The sequence below is a fragment of the Berghia stephanieae genome, chromosome 1 (genome assembly GCF_034508935.2).
Source record: "Berghia stephanieae isolate SIO BIC M18660-M18661 chromosome 1, UCSD_Bste_1.3, whole genome shotgun sequence".
Lineage (NCBI taxonomy): Eukaryota > Metazoa > Mollusca > Gastropoda > Nudibranchia > Aeolidiidae > Berghia > Berghia stephanieae.
Genome location: NC_088360.1, coordinates 113932403 through 113941577, shown reverse-complemented (window position 1 = coordinate 113941577; position 9175 = coordinate 113932403). Strand labels below are relative to the sequence as shown.

The 9175-nt window shown below is 35.0% G+C and overlaps 1 protein-coding gene across 3 annotated transcripts in view; it reads right to left on the bottom strand.

The window, feature by feature from the left end:
* Positions 1–7176, bottom strand: part of LOC144962791 (glutathione hydrolase 1 proenzyme-like) — a 28011-nt gene extending 20835 nt beyond the window's left edge. Inside the window, exon 1 of one of the 3 annotated variants that reach the window (XM_078896046.1) lies at positions 6996–7176. The gene's annotated coding sequence lies outside the window, so the exon portion shown is untranslated. Of the gene's footprint in view, positions 1–2597; positions 2932–4623; positions 4686–6995 lie in introns of those variants that run through there. The other 2 variants (XM_078896047.1, XM_078896048.1) reach the window with 2 other exon arrangements.
* Between the last annotated feature and the right edge of the window lie 1999 nt (positions 7177–9175).

Here is a 9175-nt window from a genome sequence, read left to right as displayed (position 1 = left end):
TTCTTCTTTCTTCTTCTTCTTCTTCTTCTTCTTCTTCTCTCTCTCTCTCTTCTCTTCTTCTTCTTCTTCTTCTCTCTTCTTCTTCTTCTTCTTCTTCTTCTTCTTCTTCTTCTTCTTCTTCTTCTTCTTCTTCTTCTTCTTCTTCTTCTTCTTCTTCTTCTTCTTCTTCTTCTTCTTCTTCTTCTTCTTCTTCTTCTTCTTCTTCTTCTTCTTCTTCTTCTTCTTCTTCTTCTTCTTCTTCTTCTCCTCCTCCTCCTTTTTAGTCTGAAACTTCAATTTTATAGATTTCACTGACCACCGTATTTTACTGGATTGGAGATGTTGATGATATGAAGTAGTACAAGTGGATATCCATTCTCAAATGGTGCAATCCACTGTCGATGAATTTGTGACACGCTTGTAACCAATCGTCTCAAAACGGAATCATGTCGGACTGAGTCTACTATTTAAAATTAAATTGTGTCTAAATCGATGTCTCTGTTAGCCACTGCCGTACTCTGGAAAAACACGCATTAAAATTTGGCCACAAAACTCATCCTTCAAATATCGATCGATTTAATTTACCCTCATCTTGCAAAACACACTCAACCCTAGAATTTTCGTGAAACTCTCAAACCTGTGAATTCTTAAGTTTGAGAGTTTTTAAAGAAGATGAGGGTCATTTTAATCGAGAGAGCCAGGTCATAGGACAAAAAGAAGTCGGCCGAAGAAGATGTGAATTGACACCAAGAAACGGTCAAGACTTTATTAATGCATGAATAACCGGAAAGCCGTGGATAGGTCAGTATGGAGAAGGATTGTATCTTTGGATTCCTGCACATTGCCCCAACGACTACCAAGTCATGGGCCTGAGTGAGTGAGTGACATTGAGTAAGTGAATTCTTAGTAATAGTACGTGCGAAAAAAAATTGGGAACACATTTTTCTACAATAACTGTCATCATCTGGCCACTCACCACGCTTAACGTTGCTCAACTTTTGTGACAAGACTCTCTCTCTCTCTCTCTCTCTCTCTCTCTCTCTCTCTCAGAGACTCTCTCTCTCTCTCTCTCTTTCTCTCTCTCTCTCAGAGACTCTCTCTCTCTCTCTCTCTTTCTCTCTCTCGCTCGCGTTTAATTAATAGCTAATTATCAAAATGTAAACGGTTGATAACAATTCCTTGAAGCAACCATATTTAGAGGTTAATGGAAATATTAATGGAACTCGCCGAGTTGAATCAAAATTTAAAAAACAAACTTACACACTTGGGATATGTTAGTCATCAATAAAATGCTCACTATGGAATAACCAGTGATGATAAGTGTTTGTAAATCCAATAAGCTGTAAATACAACACACTTAATTTGGCCTACCAAGTATTGTATTTCGGTAGAGTTAATGACGGTTTGTGATTAGTGTACGGTGATTAAATATGTAACTTCCCAACACTAATTGGGATAAGGGTAATGATCAAATTTTGGATAAAGTAAAATAATTATCTACTACTCAGGAACTTTAAAGAGATATTAGTTAATGTATGATTATTATACAGATTTTGCATAAATTTGTCAACCATTCTGTCGTCTTTAGACAAAGGGTCGCATATGGGAAAACCAAATTTTACAGATGACTCAAAAAAAAATAATAAATAAATAAACACCGTTTGCTCATATTATTGTTTTTCAATCTATCAAGTCTTAAATCTTATTTTTGAAGTAAAATATTAAATGTATTTATTGACTTAGATATCACCTAACCCAGATAGAAAAGTGCGTTTGGCATAAGAATATCACTGTCACTAACTCAATTTGCCCTAATTATTGATATGCAACCTTTTGTCGTATTATTGTAGCATTTTCCTAGTGAATTGCATTGCTTTTATGTGACATGGTAAATAAGTGTGTTTTGTGTATCGTGTGGATACAACTGACGTATCCGGGCTGCCGTGCCATTAATTTGAATTTTTTTCTGACCAAATACAACACTTTCATTAACATTGTTTTGACTTTTGTAGTTTCAATACGGACGCCACCACTAGACCTGCTGTGAACCAAGAGAACTATTGCCAAATAACATAATTTTCATGTGATGTTAACTTATAAATAATCACAGAAGAAAGGAAAGACGGGTTTCTGACCGAGATTAGGGTTAAATAAAAAGATATGTAGATTTGCAAATAGTTTTAACGCGGATCAGACAACTGACATGGAGAGTAGAATAAAGGGAGTTAATGTGATTTATATAAAAGGGGACAGACAACAAAGCAACAACGTTTATGTCTTTGGCCTTCTTCGGGTTACACGCAGATAATGACAAGAAAGAAAGAAAACAAAAGAAAACACAATACATATTATGTAATTTTTACATAATGAAGTGAATTTGCGAAGAGGGAAAAAGGGGTGTGTGGAGGGTGGTGGTGAACGGGTAGAGATCTAGAAAGAGCTAGGCGCGCGCGCGAGCGTGTGTGTGTGGGAAGGAGAGAGAGAAAGAGAAAGAGAGATATAGATAGAGAGAGAGAGAGGGAGAGAGAGAGGGAGAGAGAGAGAGAGAGAGAGAGAGAGAGATGAAATAATGAGATGATAATATGTAAATCAGACCACTGTTGTCTTTGCATATTTACTCTCAAGGGGTCCTGATAGTTGTCAGATTACTCAATTTACAAGTTAGGCAATCAGTTTTAATTCCAAGGTAGATGGAGGTTGTCTTTCTTTTGGTTGTTGCTGTTTTGAATATCATGGTTTGTATCAAAATTTGATTGTATTCCACTTGTTAGGATCCTTTGATTGCGTCTCTGACTTCTAAGCCATCTCAAACTAAGTACACAGAGGGGTGCTCTTGGAAAATACATCCGTTCCCTAGTTGAACCATTTCCCTTTGTCTTATGTATTCGCATGTGCCTTTGACAAAAGTATACTTTTAGACTACCTAATACATTTTCTGTCTTTTATATGGCCCTGAAATGACATAATGTGTCGTAAACGCCATGAAATTAATAAAAACAAAGAAAACAATCCTTGACATAGAATAATTGAAGTACACAAGGGCGTTTCACTCTTTATCAGTTCGGAAAATTACTTAAAAGTTTGTGATATTCTAAAAGATTCATTATGTTATTAATTCTCTAATTCTACATAACAACATGTTAAACTAATTTGTCTGTAACGCCTAGTTCCGTTTCTTTTGCCCTTGATAAATGACGGCAACGTTCTCAAAATTCCAATCTTCTAGAACTTTAATTAGCGATAGAAATGTGTTACATAATATAGAAAAGGGATAGGCAATTTATGTTTGAATTTCCCAGAATAAACGAGGATAAAGTTCACCTAGACCAAAGCATTTTGTTACACCAAGTGTAACTAAATTTCAATATCTTTATTTTCCGAAACAGAATCACCATTGATATAATTCCCCTCTTCTTTATTGTGAACGATTGGGTATAAGCGTGCTCCTCATTTACAAAAACAATACTAGTTATCATTATTATTATTATTATTATTATTATTATTATTATTATTATTATTATTATTATTATTATTATTATTATTATTATTATTGATGGTATTACCATTGTTGCATTTTTATGTGGTTTTTAATGTTTTCGTGTTATTTTGTGGTACCTTATACACTTCTTTTCTTTCTTTTTTTTTCTCCTTACTTTCATGTATGTTGTCATCAATTTTTATGAATTATTCTAAGACTGAATAATCTTTGAAAACTTTGCAAAGTTTTTTTTTTTTTAATCCGGCCCCTCTATCCACCCGGAAGATATTGGGAAGTTGGGTCTGTTTCGACATGTACTCATTTTGCAGGTCTGATAACCCAAATTGTTATGAGCTCATTATTCTAATGGAAATAATCTCAAACCAACGAAAAATATTGTCCATTTCAACAATATTAAATCAAACAAAAAATCGCGTATGTTATCAGACCTGCTAATTTTTCATTTAGGTCTGCTACAGACAGCAGACAATTCTTGGAACTAGAGGACGGCTGGCCAAGGTTACAAACCATTATTACTGGCCATTTAACTCTCTCCTTACCGATCCTTTTCAGTATTTTCCCAAAATGTCAGGCTTACTCAGCAGAAACAATGATTTTATAAACACCTACAGGCTCTCTACAAAACAACTGTATGTTCTGATTAATTAAACACAGATCATTCTTCAAACTTTGGGATGTACAAAATTTATCTGAATAAGAAAAAAATGTATATTGTGTCGTAACAAATGTGACGATTTTGCTGCAGGTGGTAAGGAGAGGGTAACGTAATCGCAAACGAGTTAAATTCCAACTCTATGAACCGGGCCATAGCTTTGTGAGACTCCTTTCTTAGTTACCTTCCTTTGTTTTCAAATTAAGCTATTAAAATGTTTGTTTTTGTAACACATTGGTAGCGTTGTGCCCCCCCCCCCCCTCCCCCCCCCCCCCCCCCCCCCAAGAAATGTTGTGCCCCACTGCCTCAGAGCTGCATTGTATCTAAACACTAGAAATAGAATTTATAGCCAAATTATGAACATCAAGTTATTTCGATTTGTCACTAGGGAGATTGAATAACCTTTCTACGCTGCATATTAACAAAAATTGTTTTAAGGATCACTTTAACTTTGAATTCACTATTTGGCATCGGTCTCACCCCCATCTTATACCAATTTGAGGCAGCAATCACTTCATGCCCGCAGGCCTCACGTGTGTAATACAACCTCTTTCGTAATATTACTCCATCCCTAGCAATGACTGGTTAACCAGTTAATTCAACGCTCTGAATGAACTATCATGGTTTTGCAGCTATTAAAAAAGCGACACAATGTTAACAATAGTAGCAATTCAATAGGGCTACTCTCGCGTTTTATTTTGCTCATTAAGGCAATAATTTTACCTGTGCAACAGCTGTTGATTAAGTTTATTTCAGTTAAAATGGGCTAGCCTCACTTTGAGGTTAGTGATCCTGACGCCTAGCATCACCACTTTCATCGTTGCGTATTCAAAATTATACTGTTAAAATAACATTTACTCAATCAATAATCACTATCATTCATTAAAAATATATAGATCGATGATTAGTTTTTTTTATCTTTGGTAACCAACATTTATATTACTTTGAAATGGACGAAATTGTATTGAGCGACAAAAGTCAAATTAAATGCACCATTACGCTGTCGAACATTGACAGAAATATTTCAAACATTTTTTTCTAGAATTGGTCTTCTTCAAATGTTGGTGAATTAAGATGATCCTAGCTTGTCAGTAATTGTTTAACCTGAGATTTCAAATCCATGTCATTCTTTCAGATCTTCCCTTAGCAAATCGTACAATGAACTACCGAAATCCTTAAAGTGTACCCATATTATTGGTCACGGCATGGAGATTATTAAAGGCCAGCGAACGAGTTATCAGATTTAACGTCATTGTAAAATTGTAGTCATTAATTTTATTATGGTTGAGAGAAGCCCCAATCAATCTTCTTCAAACGAAAAGGACCCGGATAGGATGGTATGTCGTTTGATTAAGGCTTGATTGTTATTACTTATTGTATACAAGTTTTATTGGCAATTATTCTTCTTTTATGTGAGTTAATTTATGTTCATGATTGGTACTTTAGTCTTGTGTTCTTGTCTAATTTATGCCAGCCTAATTTAGTTTTAATTGTATGTGGACGTCATCTGTTAAAAATACGTACATGTATTGGATGTGATGGTAGGGTCCCAACAAATGGAAAAAAAAAATAAAGTGTAGCAAACTCTTATGTCCTCGTTCTAATCTAACCGTATCTTTTTGTTTGTCAAAGAGCGGAAAAGGGCGTGTGTGTGGAAGGGGGGGGGGGGTTGACGGCTGTTGACTGTGAAAAAAAATAATTGCCTATTAATCGTCAGAACTATCGGGTGCATAGTTGAATTAATGGTTTCAAGTCTGTCCGATACTGAGATTCGATACCCGTTGAGAAAGCCTGATTTTTGTGTGTGATAGTTTTTGTCATTTTCATCTTTTTGCTTTGCCTGGCACTGTATCATTCACACCCTATCAGCCCTTCCAGATAGTGAACGTTGCTGACAATATTTTGACAGAAATAATCTATAAACGTAGCATTTAACAGTCAAAGTCATTGCGTTGCGGCATAAAACTGTGATAAAGACTTGCAGGCCGGAAAGCTAGTTTATTGGGCAAGCAAAGAATTTCTGGATAGGGTTATGATCGTTGCACATCGACCGTATGGGGTAGACTGAAATATACATTTAATTGTCAAAAAATTTAGATGTATGGTCCAATATATCTTTGTGTTCTTTATGCAAAGTTCATTTTTGATTTAGTGCTTTGCTTTGCACGCTTTCAGATAATCTCTTTAGATACTTATCTTAAACCAGTGCCTTGTCCCGTATTTGTCACTTAGATATTTTCAAAATGAAAATGAAGCATATTCTGTCTTCGTCCTGGTCCTCTCGTGTTCAATTTTGTTTACTTTGATGCAAGTGAGGATTCACAATGGAAACGAGTACCGTTGTGAAAAATATATACATTAAAGCGCTTTGAGCACATTTAGTGGATATTGCGCTCTATAAAAGCTCTTTTTTTATTTTTTTAAATCGTCCCAACTATCAGGTGGCCTCTGGGGTGTAATGGTAGCACGTCTGACCTGTAATCAGGAGGTCTGAAATTCGAACTCCAGTCAAGACAGGTTGATTTGGTGGGATATTTTTTTCTTCTTGAGTTTTTACTTCTACTTTGTCTAGAACTGTTTCATATCATCTCTTCAGATAATTTTTCTCACATAAGTCATACACTGAATGACCTGACGGACGCTGTCGATAGTTTGGATTTGTCTCTAAGCAACAACAAACATCTTTATATTTAGAACACAACTCAAGATCAACGGCAGCAATTTATAGATATTTAATGATTGAATTAGGATAACTGGACGTACCTACACTGGTAGTTGGGTGCAGTATGTTACTTTAAAGAAACAATGACGGAAAACTATTCTATGATATCATAATAATAAGCTATGTATCAATTTTCTGCTTACCTTTTCAGTTGTGATTAAATTTAGTTAATAGTTTGAAATTCATAATTCTAATTGGTCCCTCCGAAAGTCACTTATTGAATTGAACACCACGATCAACATTTAAAAACAACATCCATTGAATGATTGCCCAATATAAAAAAGAATGACCGAAAAAGAATAGACTTCTCACTGAGCCGCAACTAGAAAACAACAGGTGTTATAGACTATAAATATGCAACTATTCACAGCCATCATTCTGAATTTTAATTATTGTGCTCTTTTTTGTCAATGGGGAGTTGTCAACAATGGAAAACGTGATGTTAAAATAAATTGATGTAACAGCTTCTAAAGATATAAGAATACCAAACGTCTAACGTTTCGGACTCAAAACTCTTCTTCAGCCAATAAAAACCCAAGTAAAAAGGTTTATACATCACTTTAAATACGGGACGGCAGAAGAGTATCGATCGTGTCTATTCGGCAAATACAAATTTTGATCTCGAAACGTTTTGTGTTTAGTTTTTTTGTTCTTTTTTGAAGCTCTTATATTCATTCTGTACATCATTTCAACAGTCCACAGCTTCTAGCAGAAAGTATTTACTGTTGATAATGCAGAAAGATTTTTAATTGATTTCTTTCCCTTAATTGCCGACAATATTATGGCGTTATCAACTTCAAGGATTTGCTTGTCTTTTACATGGAATATTTTTCAATTTAGATTACAATAATAAGATTTCGACACATTTTTCATGTCTTAATACATTTAAACACGCATTAAACGTACTGTCTTATTGGACAAGCAAAATATTTAATTGAATATAGATACATTTCATGTAATAATTTTTAACGCATTGCAATGATTTTAAGTGATTTGGGGAGAAAAGCAAGTTGAAACATTTCCCGTCGGTCTAATTTCAGCTGATTGAATACACAAAAGAAGATTAATGATGGGCTTTATGGGTGTGAATACAACAGAACGAGCGGTCAGAAAATTGTATAATTACATAGATTGTGTTGACCTGCGCCTTTAAGTCTAAATTTCATAGTTTGAGCTAACTAGTTTAAGATGAATTCATGGATCACTAATTTGGATTTGAAAAGATTATGCAATGGGATGAAAACTAAGAAGAAATAAGAGCAATGTGGACATCACTTGCGGTTTTCTGATTATGAATTCGTTGGATACAATTAGACTGTGATCTGAAAATCTTACTTGGCGTCAGTCACAGTGCAGTAAAGAAACTTTCGAAGCCGGGTCTTTCCTGTGCTGATGTAATACTAATTCTCTCATACCTAATTATCTGTGAATATCGATATAAAATATATGATCTGTGAATATCGATTTTTGCAGTGTCAGTTACTTGTTATATTTACCCTTTTCACCACTAGGCCCATAAAATATGTTGACAGTTTTGTGACACATGACTTATTTGTGTGTTGTAATATTAAAATCAGTACTTAATTCTCTGAACTGATTCTGTCTAGCAAACAATATGACACGGTGTGCTGATGAATAGATCAATAAAAGAAAAAATACGTGTCTTATTTTTATCTCTTTAATAATTTTTTGAGTTCGATGGTGGTCCAAAATCGTTTGTTTTTATGTTTTTAATGGATTTACGTCGCTAGCGACACTTTTGGGTCATTTCAGTGCCAGTAAAAAGGAAGCAAATGGGATAGTGAAAAGAAATTCCAGATTTGCTTGTAAAGGTACCAAAAAAAGTAATCTAGGGGGGGGGGGGGGGGTCAATATAGGGATTAGATGTAGATTCCAATAGCCCACCATCCAATATACCTGGTTTGATTCACCTATGTCTCATCCAAACACCAGCACAGGATCCCACTGAGAGGAAAACAGTCAAATGTTTACAAAATATATCCCAAACAGAAAAAATAAATACCAATACATAGCAGAGAGACGATTTACAAGGAAAACAAATAATCTCCCAAAACCTATTCTGAACAAAAGGCTGTCACTATCAGCTAAGGACAAGCAAGGGCCAGGTGAAAACAAAGACAAAGACAGAAAGCATCTCATAAAATTGATATAAGGGATAGAAGACACAGCAGGTGACCTCCCGCCCACCATGGGAGGTCAAAGAACCCCACCTAGGTCCAAGGAATCAAGTGGACAACAAAATATATAATTTCCACATACAAATGATTACGAACCGAATAAAAAAGCTATGATTTAGTAATAG